The 15,321-nt window shown below is 43.7% G+C and overlaps 1 protein-coding gene across 5 annotated transcripts in view; it reads left to right on the top strand.

Annotated features, from left to right (window-relative positions):
- C6H11orf24 (chromosome 6 C11orf24 homolog) overlaps nt 1-15,321 on the top strand; it is a 65,604-nt gene that overhangs the window by 12,923 nt on the left and 37,360 nt on the right. Inside the window, exon 2 of one of the 5 annotated variants that reach the window (XM_073347083.1) lies at nt 3,667-3,750. The exons of 3 other annotated variants lie outside the window; for them this stretch is intronic. The gene's annotated coding sequence lies outside the window, so the exon portion shown is untranslated. Of the gene's footprint in view, nt 1-3,666; nt 3,793-15,321 lie in introns of all 5 variants that reach the window. One more of the 5 variants, XM_073347081.1, reaches the window with a different exon arrangement.

The following is a 15,321-nucleotide window of genomic DNA, read 5'->3' as shown; positions in this document are numbered from 1 at the left end:
GTGACATTCATCTGAGCTGCTTGCACTGTATCCTGGCTTTTCAGTTTGCCTCAAACCCAGAATGCTATTTAAACATAGTGGGTGTTTTTTTAGATATTAAAAACACACGGGAAGTAGAACAATCTTTCCTAGAAGTTTCTAAAACTGTTTTAATGATCCTTTGGCTAGATCTGTGATTTCATATAGAAGGTAGGCACTGAACTGGATATTGAGAGAGACCTGGCTTCAATGACCACCTCTGCCACACACACACCTGTATGACTTTGGACAAGTCACTCTGACTTCCTGTGCCTCAGTTCCCCATCTGTAAAATGGGTATCCTACCTTGTCTATTTAAGCCATAAGCTCTTTGTGGCAGAGACTGTGTCTTATGGGTATGTGCAGCGCCTAGTGCAATGGGGTCCTTCCCAATCTTTGTTGGGGGACCTTTAAGTGCAACTGTAATACAAATAATATTTTGCTCTAATTTTGTGAATGGGATCTGCAGTTGGGTGATATAATCACATCTAATAGCAAAGGAAAATTTAGCTGAATTTTTTTCTCATTAAATTTTCGTTCTTATATTTACCTTAACACCAATGGGAAGCTGCTGTCTTGACAGTGTGAGGATGCAAACTGGAGTGGGCTAGAAACACCTTGTGAGAAGGTGTAAGAACTGCTCGGAAGAGAGTATATGTGCGCTCGCGCGCATGCGCTCTCTCTCTCTCTCTCTCACACTCACGTTTCCTGTAACCCTTCCTGAGCTGAGGCTTTATTAGTAGCTTAAATAATAGAATATAAACATCAGTCTAAAGTTTTCTTTGAAGTGTGGCTCTCCAAGGATTTTCCCTGCAGCGGCCCTCTCTATTGTAGTTCCTAGTGTTCTTTTACCTCTAAGAAATGCTCTAGATTCTAGTAAATCCTGGTTGACTCTAACAAGGTACATCTCTCAGCATGGGTTAGCAGTAACTTCTCTGCATCTTTATGTATGGGTCTAGCACCCTGGCTTAACAGAAAAGCCATGTATTTCTCTGTAGTTTCTTAGAAAGCCTGACCTTCATACATGCTTTAGATTGAAAAGCTTGACGTCCTAGTTACTAATAATTAAGAAGTAGTCTTTGGATTCTGTGAGCGCGCATGTTTCCATGTGACAAATCCCTTTGCAGGACTGAGCGCTTATTTGGTATACTTTATTATCTGACTCTGTCTGAGAGAAGGAGACAATTAAAATTCACAAGAAGCAGAGATGACAGTTGTGCTACGTTCATGACTATGGGAGTGTGAGTACATGTTATACTTATACATAATAAGAAACCAAATCTTATAACTAATCAGTGAAGATATTTCCATTTCCCCTAAAGTTACACAAGTGAAAATCGGGGGCTGGGGGGATTCAATCAGTTGTTGTTTCCATTTGAGATATCTGTGGAAACCTTATCCCTAGGTGATCAAATGGTCCCTTCTGGCCTTAAATCTATGAACCTTTCTGTACCACTCTGTTAGTATAATTAGTTGGGCATTGCTAGTGGATGTTACTCAGAACAACTTGTTCTGAGCGATTACATGCAGGTTCCACTTTTGTATTTGTTTGGTAAAAAATCTTATTCATTAAGGCTCATAAGAGTGTCAGGTGTGTGAATGTTTTCCATTTACATTCTGTTCTGAACAGGGCTTTAAAAAAAGTGTATTAGTACATGGATCTGTGACTATTACCTGGAAAATCATTCATTCTCTCTCTCCAGCAGGGCTTTGTTTCAGAATTCAGGAGTATCATTAACTTGAAAAAACAACTTCTTGCTCATCCATCTAGGTAACATGCTGAATCTGTGAAAATCTGGGATCATCTTTTAAAGGAGCAGACTCCCTCCATCCTTGATTGGTTTTTTTCTTTGTCCCCTTTAGTCCTTCTTGTAAATTAATCCTGATTATTGCCTGCATGAAGTGTGCAAAACCTGTTTCATCTTCTCAGTCTGTTGATATTGAGGCTTTGATGGTCTGTCTCTCAGTTTATTGCTCCATTTCAGTGATGGATGTGATGCAACTGGGTTATAATGTCCTTTTAGGATTATATAGTACCTTTCATCATGAAGGATCCCCAAGTACTTTTCACACATGGAAATGGCTTCACTTTCAACTTACAAGCAGCCACTTCAGTGATGTATCACAAACAGATATTTAGCTGTCTACTGCAACATCATACCATTTTTTTTGGGACAAGAAATCCAAATAACTACTGTAACCAAGAGCCATCTTTATTTGTATAGGTTCCGAGTCAGGACAGCATCTGAACATATGCATAATGCTGTCACAATGAAGGTCAGTCTGCTTCAGATATTTGCTCTGTGTAGTGCTTAGTGGTCTGGGATGGAAAGAGGTAAGGCCTTGAAGTAAATTTTAGATTTTTTTTTTTTATTTGCAGTGGGTGGTGTTTAGTCAACTGGTGTATGAGGTTCTGTATTCAGACCTTTGCTGTCATTGGGATTCATAGGGATTGATGCAATTTTTGAATTCTGTGTCTATGGGGAAGCAATAGTTACGGAAGGACTTTAGAAAGGAAACAAATGTGAAAATGTGGATGTAACTCTCTTTTAAATTTCATACCTTTTGCAGCATGCTTGTAATACTGGTTCATTTGTTTGGTTTTTGGTAGAAAATTTTACATCAAAAGCCTTTGCTTAAGGAAATTTCAATTACTGGGAGAGGAAATGAATTGCTTCTGCCATTAGTGTTGTGCATCAGTGAGGGCTAGATGGGCCCATTCCTAATGAAGACTGTATTTTGGAAATTGAGTTTTTCTCTGTAAATTTTCTCTCCTGTGAGATGTAATTAGTTGATAAAACATTTCTTTTTTGATTAAATTTTTTATTTAATCTGGTAGCTACTTGGTTACAAGATATAATTTTGTACATTGCTTAACTTTGGGAGATGTTTGGAGAACAGCTGGTCCCTGTAATCTGAAACCTACTAGGTGTTCACTAAAGGTGTTAATTCTGCTCTCTGTTAGTTAACTTTCCTACCTGTCCTGGGACTCTCAAAAAGATTCTTTGAGGCTTGTGGGTACGTTGGATCATAGCCTCATGTGACATCACTAATAAAGTGCTTCAAGTATCTTGCCTGGGACTTCCAACAAAGTGTGGATCTAATAGTCTTGATTTTTTCAAATAAGAACCTCATTCACCCCCTTGTTAATTATGTTTGAGATCATCTTTGTACATTGAAAAGGGTAAAACAAATGTTTTTGCTTCTTAGTTCCTCTTAAAAACTCTGACAATGGCCATCCAGGCATAGGGTAGTCGCTTAACAAAAAAAACCAAACCACTGATCCCAGGAAGAGCTGATATACAAATCTGACGGTGGGGTTGGGGGCAGAAAGAGTAGAATCTGAAAGAGTCTTGCACTCAGATACCATGTTTGAAATGGATGCAAGTTGATGATCAATATTTATGCAAACTAGAACTGCACTTTGCATGTATACCCAAACAAACATACCAGGAACTGATGTATTTTATTTTATTATACACAATGATATGTGTTTCAAATGGGTAGGTTCATTGTCATGGCTGTACCCTCTGTGCCTTTCAGTCTTAATTGCATAGTTCCTACCACTGTAGTATCTGAGCACCTCATGATCTTCAATGTATTTGTCCACACAACACCCCTGTGAGTGCTACTATCCCTTTCTTACAGATGGGGACCTGAGCCACAGAGAAACAAAGTGACTTGTCCCCGGTCACCCAGGAAGTCTGTGGTGGAGCTGTGAATTGAGCCCTGGTCAGTGCCTTATCCCTTGGTTCTCAACCTTTCCAGACTACTGTACGTACCCCTTTCAGGAGTCTGATTTGTCTTGCTTACCCCCAAGTTTCACCTCACTTAAAAACTACTTGTTTACAAAATCAGACATAAGACAAAAATGTCACAGTACACTATTACTGAAAGATTGCTTGCTTACTTATTTTTACCAGATGTATAAAATAAATCATTTGGAATATAAATATTATACTTACATTTCAGTGTATAGTATAGAGAGCACTATAAACAAGTCATTGTCTGTGTGAAATTTCAGTTTGTACTGACTTCGCTAGTGTGTTTTTACGTAGCCTGTTGTAAAACTAGGCAAATATCTAGATGAGTTGATGTACCCCCTGAAAGACTCCTGTGTAACCCCAGGGGTACAAGTATCTCTGGTTGAGGATGACTAGCAACAGACCATGCATCTCCTCATGCTTTTACAGCAAAAGGGGAGAGGCAAGCAGCATTTTCACAGGACAGATCTGTGCAGGAAACCAACATAATATGCTGCATCCAAAAGTCCCTTAGGTGCTGAGTCCTGGTTTAGCATGTGATAAGCATCCCACCGTGAAGTCTCTGAGCACAGCTCCCAGAAAAGCAGTTCCACGTGTGCATCTATGTAGGTAGCTCTAGGGAGTTATTTAGGGCAGTGTTTTCAACACTTCGCTGTCTGTGTGTGCTTGTGGAAGCCTGGCAGATGAACACACGTGTACTGCGCAGGCAACTGGGCACAGAAATAGATGCATGTGACACTCTTGAAACTTATGTAAATATACACACCATTACCCTCACTGTGCAGATATGGAGGGAGCTACATTCAGTTGCACCTTTTGCCCTATTTTCTGTTTAAAACCCTATGAGCAGCCTCTGTGTTGGCTGGCCAGCAGCAGCTCTGACTGAGCATTGTTAAATTTAATTAAGATTGCATGGTAGGCGTAAGCCTTGAAACTAAGGCAATGTGAGTGATCTGCATGAAAACCTTTGCCCATGCAAGGCTGAATTAGAAAGACTAACTGAGCAAAGATTTAAAAGAGCTAAGTGTGTCTAGCTTGATTTAATTTTTAAGAGTTAAAGTATAGATCTCTCATTAGTGAAGTTTTTAAATGAGAAATATTCAGTCAACTCCAGAATTTCTAGACTTTTACATTGTAAACTCTGTAGCTGATGTTCATTACAGCAGTGTTTCTATGTGGGGATTAACTCTGGATCTTCAACTTAAAGCAAACGGTTGGATTTTTTCATGTATTGGTTTTGTAAAGTACCACCTGCTGCTTGTATCTTGTACACTTGGCTGCTTCACATCTTTCACTGTTTGGATGGTATATAAAGGGAATTCATTGTAGCTAGTCTCAAATTAGGCTCTTAATGAGCTCAGATGAGTTTGAGGTCAGGCTTCAAGGGTTTCTTCAGGTATGTTAGCAACAAGAAGAAAGTCAAGGAAAGCGTGGGCCCCTTACTGAATGAGAGAGGCAACCTAGTGACAGAGGATGTGGAAAAAGCTAATGTACTCAATGCTTTTTTTGCCTCTGTCTTTACGAACAAGGTCAGGTCCCAGACTACTGCACTGGGCAGCACAGCATGGGGAGGAGGTGACCAACCCTCTGTGGAGAAAGAAGTGGTTTGGGACTATTTAGAAAAGCTGGACGAGCACAAGTCAATGGGGCCGGATGCACTGCATCTGAGAGTGCTAAAGGAGTTGGCGGATGTGATTCAGAGCCTTTGGCCATTATCTTTGAAAACTCATGGCCATTGGGGGAGGTCCCGGACAACTGGAAAAAGGCTAATGTAGTGCCCATCTTTAAAAAAGGGAAGAAGAAGGATCCTGGGAACTACAGGCCAGTCAGCCTCACCTCAGTCCCTGGAAAAATCATGGAGCAGGTCCTCAAGGAATCAATTCTGAAGCACTTAGAGGAGAGGAAAGTGATCAGGAACAGTCAGCATGGATTCACCGAGGGCAAGTCATGCCTGACTAATCTAATTGCCTTCTATGATGACATAACTGGCTCTGTGGATGAGGGGAAAGCAGTGGACATGTTATTCCTTGACTTTAGCAAAGCTTTTGACACTGTCTCCCACAGTATTCTTGCCAGCAAATTAAAGAAGTATGGGCTGGATGAATGGACTATAAGGTGGATAGAAAGCTGGCTAGATTGTCGGGCTCTGCGGGTAGTGATCAATGGCTCCATGTCTAGTTGGCAGCCAGTATCAAGCGGAGTGCCCCAAAGGTCGGTCCTGGGGCCAGTTTTGTTCAATATCTTCATTAATGATCTGGAGGATGGCGTGGATTGCACCCTCAGCAAGTTTGCAGATGACACTAAACTGGGAGGAGAGGTAGATACAATGGAGGGTAGGGATAGGATACAGAGGGACCTAGACAAATTAGAGGATTGGGCCAAAAGAAATCTGATGAGGTTCAACAAGGACAAGTGCAGAGTCCTGCACTTACGACAGAAGAATCCCATGCACCGCTACAGAGTAGGGACCAAATGGCTAGGCAGCAGTTCTACAGAAAAGAACCTAGGGGTTACAGTGGACAAGAAGCTGGATATGAGTCAACGGTGTGCCCCTGTTGCCAAGAAGGCCAATGGCATTTTGGGATGTATAGGTAGGGGCATTGCCAGCAGATCAAGGGACGTGATCGTTCCCCTCTCTACGACATTGGTGAGGCCTCCTCTGGAGTACTGTGATCAGTTTTGGGCCCCACAGTACAAGAAGGATGTGAAAAAATTGGAGTGTCCAGCGGAGGGCAACAAAAATGATTAGGGGATTGGAACACACGACTTTTGAGGAGAGGCTGAGGGAACTGGGATTGTTTAGTCTGCAGAAGAGAAGAATGAGGGGGGATTTGATAGCTGCTTTCAACTACCTGAAAGGGGGTTCCAAAGAGGATGGATCTAGACTGTTCTCAGTGGTAGCAGGTGACAGAACGAGGAGTAATGGCCTCAGGTTGCAGTGGGGGAGGTTTAGGTTGGATATTAGGAAAAACTTTTTCATTAGGAGGGTGGTAAAGCACTGGAATTTGTTACCTAGGGAGGTGGTGGAATCTCCTTCCTTTGAAGTTTTTAAGGTCTGGCTTGACAAAGCCCTGGCTGGGATGATGTAGTTGGGGATTGGTCCTGCTTTGAGTAGGGGGTTGGACTAGATGACCTCCTGAAGTCCCTTCCAACCCTGATATTCTATTATTGAAATTGGCAGGAAAGGTGCTACTCCTTTAAGATTTCAGTGGGCATAATCTGGCGTTGCAAGAGGATGCCCATGCAGTATCAGGATGGTGAAATCTGTGCACTCTAGTACCATATGGTGTCCGAAGCTGCTGGTTGCTTGATAGATGCAGGCTGGAAGCGGTATTGCTTGGAGCTTGCACAGTCGTTCTGTGGGAGGGGATATTCAAGAGAGTGAGTACAGAGATCCAGATACAGCCAATCTGGTGCTTCAGATCCCTTCCTTGGGGAGGTGTGCCCCAGGAATGAGGGGAGGGGAGGAGGAAGGTGATGCACGGGGCCTGGTTGGGGCATGGGAAAGGGAAGGGGGTTCACCTTAGCTGTTGAGTAGCTCAACTTTTTTTTTTTTTTTTTGGCTCTGGGAAGGTGAATAGAAGAGGGAAACGAGAATATAAATATACAGCATGTACAAAAAGCCAAGACTTAGACAAATGGGCTACAAACAGTTTTAGTGGTGACAAATTGTCTGTTGCAGTTTAAGATGTGGAACAGCTTTCTGTTTCAACCTATCTGAGCCAAAGGATTGGTGAGCAGTATTCCAGGTTTAATTCCCTTTCAGTCGGTTGTCATAATAAATAACATGGTGTGAACATCTAATCCTCGCTGCAGGGTACTTATTCTGTTCTGTGCTCTGCCCCAGCAGAGTTACCTAATAACGCAATGCAGACAGTTGAAGTGCAGAGCTCCTGTAAATTGTCTGAAGCCTACAAGGAATACCTAGCACTGAGGAGGAGGCTGTTATAGGTGGCTGAGTATAAACTGACTGAGAGCTAGAAGTGCTGCCGTCTGATATATGCTGCAGTTAGTTCCTCCGCAGTTCATATAGAAGGTAATTTTTTCAGTGAAGATCTTTTTGTTTGCTATTAGTGAGATCTTCCCTCTAAATACAATGTACCATTTCATGTCTGCCCCCATACTGCAGCCCCGTGGAGCTGAGCCCATGGGCCAGAGGCAAGGACACAGAATCCATCTGCCATTTCAAGGGCATACAGGACCTGCCTAGAGGTTGCCAGGTGTCTGGTTTTCGACCAGAAAGTCTTGTAGAAAAGGAGACCTGACAGTGTCCGGTCACCTGAGTAACTGTCCACAAACTGTTCCACCGCCGGACAGTTTTCCCATGCATGTGCGGAATTAATTTTATGCGCACCAATATAGAGGTGATGTGTGACATATCACCTCCATATTGGTGCACATAACAAAATTCATGTGGTGGGGCCGAGAGGCTCAGGGCTGGGGCAGAGGATTGGGGTGAGGGGCTCAGGGCTGGGGCAGACGGTTGGGGTGCAGGTTCTGGGGGCTACAGTAGGGAGAGAGGACTCCTCTTCTCCACCCCCCCCCCCCCAGCTCTCTCCCCCTACAGTAGTATTTGGGCTGGGGAGGAGGGAGAGACGCCTCTCCCTGGCCATGGCAGGTCTGAGCTGGGGCCAGCGGGGAGAGGCACCCCTCCCCTCCCCTCCCCGCCGCGGCCCTGAGCCTCTGCATGGGGCTTAACAGGTCATGCAGCTTAGAGGGAACTTAGCTGCTGGGAGGGCGGGAAGAGCAGCTGCTGCTGGAGCTGGAGGAGCACTTTATGGCCCTACTAATTTCATGATCCACTGTGGTCAATTTCACAGGCATAGGATTTTAAAATAGTGAATTTCAGCTATTTAAATCTGAAATTTCATGGTGATGTTATTGTAGGGCTCCTGACCCAAAGAGGAGTTTTGGGGGGGTTGCAAGGTTATTGTAGGGGGGTGTTGCGGTACTGCTACCCTTACTTCTGCACTGCCGGTGGCCGCGCTGCCTTCAGAGCTGGGCAGCTGGAGCATGGTGGCTGCTGGCCGGGAGCCCAGCTCTGAAGGCAGAGCCGCCGCCAGCAGCAGCGCAGAAGTAAGGATGGCCTGGTATGGTACTGCCGCCCTGACTTCTGCACTGCTGCCTGCAGGGCTGGGCCCTCAGTCAGCAGCCACCATGCTCTGGCCGCCCAGCTTTGCACTGCCTTCAGAGGTAAGGGTGGCAATACTGCAACCCCCCAAAATAACCTTGCGATCCCCCTGCAATTCCCTTTTGGGTCAGGAAGCCCAATATGAGAAACACTGGTCTCCCCCTGTGAAATCTGTATAGTACAGTGTAAAAGTGCAAAGATGACCAGATTTCACGGGGGGAGACCAGATTTGATGGCTGTGAATTTGGTAGGGCCCTACCCATAGCACACTGCTGTAGAGATACTGGACTGCTCTAGAGCAGCCCACTGAGACTGGTGCAAATTATAGCAGCTCCAAGGGTACTGTAATTTATGAGAAGGACCATTTGGGCCCCTGGAACAGCCCAGGAGCCAGAGGGTGTCTAAAGGTGTCATAAAGTGCGGAACTGCGTTAGCATTTTTGTTAGAAGCTTCTGTCTCAGATCCTAGCAAACGCCAGTTCCTGGCCATCCACTAGGACTGCCCTGTGCTCTAGATCTCCAGAGTGGGTTAAGCTTCTGGAGCCTGAACGGAGTCCAGTCATTCTTGGGGTCCCTCGGTGCACACTCAGAGTTCAGATCTTCTATCTGGCACCCCCTTACTGTTATACCAATAAAATAAAAACCAGCAGGATCTTATTAAAGGGAAAAAGGCAAAATACCACATTTATTGTGAATACAGAAAGAATCATAGTAATCAGTTAGTTATAGTTATAACATTCCATTCCCTCTCATATTTACACACACGTTCTGCAAGGTTGTTATCATAGTTACCAGCCTTAGAGTTGCTCATGCCAAGCCACTGGCCAGGTGGCCTGGACATGAGGAGGGAGCAGGGCCTTGTCAGATGCTCATCTGATGCTCCTGGAAGTTGGTTTGCAGCATCAGACCCCAAAGTTCTCACTTTCTAGAGTCCACTTTTATAGGAATTGCTTCCTATGCCAGTCTATGGGATTTGCTTCATCATGCTGTTGCTGGATCAATCAGCAGATGGCACATTCCTGACGGCTCCGTGCTGCCAGATGTTATCTTGTTCTTTGGTTCTCCCGTCCTTGAGGCTGTTGGGTGGATTCCAGTCTGCCCTCCGGGAGCCCTCTGGTTATTTCCACTTGACGCCTTCTTCAGCCGATGGACACTGGATTCTTAGGCTGGCGCCTCCCTGATCATTCAGTTATTATCCACACCAAGCATCCATCCACATACATCCTCTATCTCTGTTTTAATCACAATTGTTAATACAACAAAGGGGCAGGGAGTCTCTGGGTGCTGTTTCTGTTGTTAGAGTATTGCTTTGAGTCTCTCTCTGTGTGAATTGCTTTGAGAACAGACTCTGTCTTAGAATGTACTGATGCAATTAGCAGCTTGCAAGTTTCACACATAGAGGGAGAGATACAGTACCAAAAACCAAGAGACGTCTTAATTAGTAATACCCTGGAATTTAACCTATGGGGAATCAAACTCATTTGTGATTTTAATACAGAACTTCTTTAATGTGATCCAACATAATGAGTGTTGGAATTCACTGTCCAACCTTCTAGCCCCACTGGGCGCACCACTGACCCTTCAGACTCCCCAGTACTTGAATCCACCCTTCTCCCAGAGAAGGTGTGAAGCTTCTGGTTTACAGTTTAATTCCCTTGGGGGCACGTGGCAGTTGTGAAGCAGTCCCACACACACTTTGTACATTCTAATGTTATGTTCTTTATATTTAATCACGTGAAGCACAAGAGTGCAAATCACACTGTTAACCCATAGGATAAATGCACCCCAGTATTTTGAGGGTGAGGAAGTTAGATTTGGACATACTAACTAGCTTGATGGGCTACACACACAAAACAATAAATGTCCCTAAATGTAATGTCCTTCGTTAGCGTACCCTTCCCTTGGGAGATCATCTGTGTTTAGGCAGGCAGGGTCTTTCACCCCATTGCCTACTCTCATCTTCCGCTGGTTCAAGAAGGCTCTCAGTCCCAGTCTCTCCCCCACATCTCAGTTTTTCATAGACTCCTGCTGGGGTCACTAGGTTTGTTTGTTTGTTTTTCTCCTCTTCCTAAGCCAGGTCTACACTACAAATTTACATCTGCGCAGCTACGCCACTGTAGCACATCTGGTGAAGACGCTCTGAGCCAACCGGAGAGAGCTCTCCCATCGCCTTAATAACTCCATTTCTGAGAGCAGCGGTAGCTATGTTGGCAGGAAAAGCTCTCCCGCTAACGTAGCACTGTCTACACAGGGGATTACGGTCAGTATAACAACTTCGATCAGGGATGTGGATTTTTTGCATCCCTGTGCGATGTAATTCTACGGAAGTAAGTATGTACTGCTGTAGACCAAGCCCTGGTAGTCCCATTACTTACTTCCTCCTCTTGCCTGAAGGGAGGGAGGTTTGGATCTTCTCCCAGCTAAAGCAAACCCACTGTCCCAGGGTATTTTCCTTTCAATAGATGATCATTGAATGCTGATCACTCATCATTGTCTCTGGTCTGGAAGAGACTTGACATGATCTGGCTACCTCAGGGTGGATCCCTGCACATATATGCTTTCTGTGACACAATGTCATGATAAAATGTCATAAAATCATCCACAATTCAGAAGTGGCACAGAGAGAACCCCTAATTTGTCACAGCTTCAATTTTGCATTAGATTTTAAATGCATGAAAAATACTATCCTGTTGCAAGACCCAAGTGTCTTTAACAGTTAATATGTTTTCAGTAATTGACCATATGTATAAAAACAGCAGGGTAAAACGACGATTGATAAACTTACTGTTGGAATTTATGTGAAACTGCAATGTACTGCAAAGGAATACTTCTCTAAAAGGCCTGCTGACCAACATTCAATCTTCCCCTGTGTAAGAAATGTAATCAGTTTGAACAGTAATGATCAGAGGTCAGATTTTATAGGACTTGGAGTCATAATCTCCCAGGATCTACTCTATAGAGCTGGCAATATTGCCAACTCTCATGATTTTGTCATGAGTCTCATGATGATTATTGGTTTCAGAGTAGCAGCTGTGTTAGTCTGTATCCGCAAAAAGAAAAGGAGTACTTGTGGCACCTTAGAGACTAACACATTTATTTGAGCATAAGCTTTCGTGAGCTACAGTTCACTTCGTCGGATGCATTCAGTGAAAAATACAGTGGGAAGATTTATATACACAGAGAACATGAAACAATGGGTGTTACCATACACACTGTAAGGAGAGTGATCAGGTAAGGTGAGCTATTACCAGCAGGAGAGCAGGGGGGGAGGGGGGTGGACCTTTTGTAGTGATAATCAAGGTGGGCCATTTCCAGCAGTTGACAAGAACGCTGAGGAACAGTGGGGGAGGGAATAAACATGGGGAAATAGTTTCACTTTGTGTAATGACCCATCCACTCCCAGTCTCTAGTCAAGCCTAGGTTAATTGTATCCAGTGTGCAAATTAATTCCAATTCAGCAGTCTCTCATTGGAGTCTGTTTTTTTTTTTTAAGAATTGCAACTTTTAGGTCTGTAATCGAGTGACCAAAGAGATTGAAGTGTTCTCCGACTGGTTTTTGAATGTTATAATTCTTGGCGTCTGATTTGTGTCCATTTATTCTTTTACTTAGAGACTGTCCAGTTTGACCAATGTACATGGCAGAGGGGCATTGCTGGCACATGATGGCATATATCAGATTGGTAGAAGTGCAGGTGAACGAGCCTCTGATAGTGTGGCTGATGTTATTAGGCCCTTTGATGGTGTCCCCTGAATAGATATGTGGACACAGTTAGCAACAGGCTTTGTTGCAAGGATAGGTTCCTGGGTTAGTGATTCTGTTGTGTGGTTGCTGGTGAGTATTTGCTTCAGGTTGGGGGGCTGTCTATAAGCAAGGACTGGCCTGTCTCCCAAGATCTGTGAGAGTGATGGGTCGTCCTTCAGGATAGGTTGTAGATCTTTGATGATGCGTTGTAGAGGTTTTAGTTGGGGGCTGACGGTGATGGCTAGTGGCGTTCTGTTATTTACTTTCTTGGGCCTGTCCTGTAGTGGGTGACTTCTGGGTACTCTTCTGGCTCCGTCAGTCTGTTTCTTCACTTCAGCAGGTGGGTATTGTAGTTGTAAGAATGCTTGACAGAGATCTTGTAGGTGTTTGTCTGAGGGGTTGGAGCAAATGCAGTTGTATTGTAGAGCTTGGCTGTAGACAATGGATCGTGTGGGGTGGTCTGGATGAAAGCTGGAGGCATGTAGGTAGGCATGCGGTCAGTAGGTTTCCGGTATAGGGTGGTGTTTATGTGACCATCGCTTATTAACACCATAGTGTCCAGGAAGTGGATCTCTTGTGTGGACTGGTCCAGGCTGAGGTTGATGGTGGGATGGAAATTGTTGAAATCATGGTGGAATTCCTCAAGGGCTTCTTTTCCATGGGTCCAGATGATGATGATGTCATCAATATAGCGCAAGTAGAGTAGGGACATTAGGGGACGAAAGCTGAGGAAGCGTTGTTCTAAGTCAGCCATAAAAATGTTGGCATACTATGGGGCCATGCGGGTATCCATAGCAGTGCCGCTGATTTGAAGGTATACATTATCCCCAAATGTGAAATAGTTATTCCTTTCCTTAAAGCCCCAGCTCCTGGAGTAAAGTGGATATGTACTGATATCAGCCTCCATTCTTAAAGAAAAAAGTGTCTAGTAGGGCTGTCAAGCAATTAAAAAAATTAATCTCAATCACACGATTAAAAAAGATTAATAGAATACCATTTATTTAATATTTTTGGATGTTTTCTACATTTTCAAATATTGATTTCAGTTACAACACAGAATGCAAAGTGTACAGTGCTCACTTTATATTTTTGATTACAAATATTTGCACTGTAAACAAAATATTTTTCAATTCAACTCATACAAGTAGTACTGTACTCATACTGTAGTGCAATCTCTATTGTGAAAGTGTTACTTACAAATGTAGATTTATTTTTTTGTTGCATAACTGCACTCCAACACAAAACAATGTAAAGTTGTAGTACCTACAAGTCCACTCTGTCCTACTTCCTGTTCAGCCACTCACTCAGACAAACTAGTTTGATAACAATTTGCAGGAGATAATGCTGCCTGCTTCTTGTTTACAACGTCACCTGAAAGTGAGAACAGGCACTCGCATGGCATTGTTGTAGCCAGCATCACAGGATATTTACATGCCAGTTGCACTAAAGATTCGTATGTCCCTTCATGCTTCAACCACCATCCCATAGGACATGCGTCCATGCTGATGACGGGTTCTGTTCAATAACGATCCAAAGCAGAGCAGATGGACGCATGTTCATTTTCATCATCTGAGTCAGCCGATGGTTGATTTTCTTTTTTGGTGGTTTGGGCTCTGTAGTTTCCGCATCAAAGTGTTGCTCTTTTAAGACCTCTGAAAGCATGCACCACACCTCGTCCTTCTCAGATTTTGGAAGACACTTCAGATTCTTAAACCTTGGGTCGAGTGCTGTAGCTATTTTTAGAAATCTCACATTGGTACCTTCTTTGCGTTTTGTCCAATCTGTAGTGAAAGTGTTCTTAAAACAAACATGTGCTGAGTCATCATCCAAGACTGCTAGAACATGAAATATATGGCAGAATGCTGGTAAAACAGAACAGGAGACATACATTTCTCCCCCACGGAATTCAGTCACAAATTTAATTAATGCATTATTTTTTTAATGAGCATCTGTGGCGGTTCAATACAAGACAGGACACGGCTTTAGGCAAGCAAGCAGGCTGGTCTGCTGACGGGATTGCCCCTGTCAGCTTTTCCACCTCTTTTATTTCTCTCCCCCCTGCACATTACATACTCCGACCGCAAAAGGCATCAACAAAGGAAATAATATGACTTTGATTAATATTCTTATTTACCAGCCTCTATCTACTGCAATCTTTGTTCTCAGGCCTTGAGCTCAGGCCAAGGAAGCTTCCCACGGTTGATGTCCTTTAATTGACTTCCCAATGGTCCATGTTCCCATGGGTCCATGTCCTTGGACAGAGCAATATGTGCATCGCTCCTACACAACAGTCAGGGTGTGCCCTGACTGTTTCCAGGTGCATGAACGCTACATGAACCCTTCAAGCATCCTCAGCATGGAAGCATGTCCTCTGGAATGGTGGCCAAAGCATGAAGAGGCATACGAGTGTTTAGCATATCTGGCACGTAAGTATCTTGCAACACTGGCTACAAATGTGCCATGTGAAAGCCTGTTCTCACTTTCAGATGACATTGTAAATAAGAAGCAGGGAGCAGTATCCCCCTTAAATATAAACAGACTTTTGTCTTAGTGATTGGCTGAACAAGAAGTAGGACTGAGTGGACTTGTATGCTCCAAAGTTTTACATTGTTTTGTTTTTGAGTGCAATTATGTAACAAAAAAAAAAATCTAAATTTGTAAGTTACT

This window comes from Lepidochelys kempii, chromosome 6, assembly GCF_965140265.1.
Source record: "Lepidochelys kempii isolate rLepKem1 chromosome 6, rLepKem1.hap2, whole genome shotgun sequence".
Taxonomy (NCBI): domain Eukaryota; kingdom Metazoa; phylum Chordata; order Testudines; family Cheloniidae; genus Lepidochelys; species Lepidochelys kempii.
This window is presented reverse-complemented; position numbering and strand designations above follow the sequence as displayed.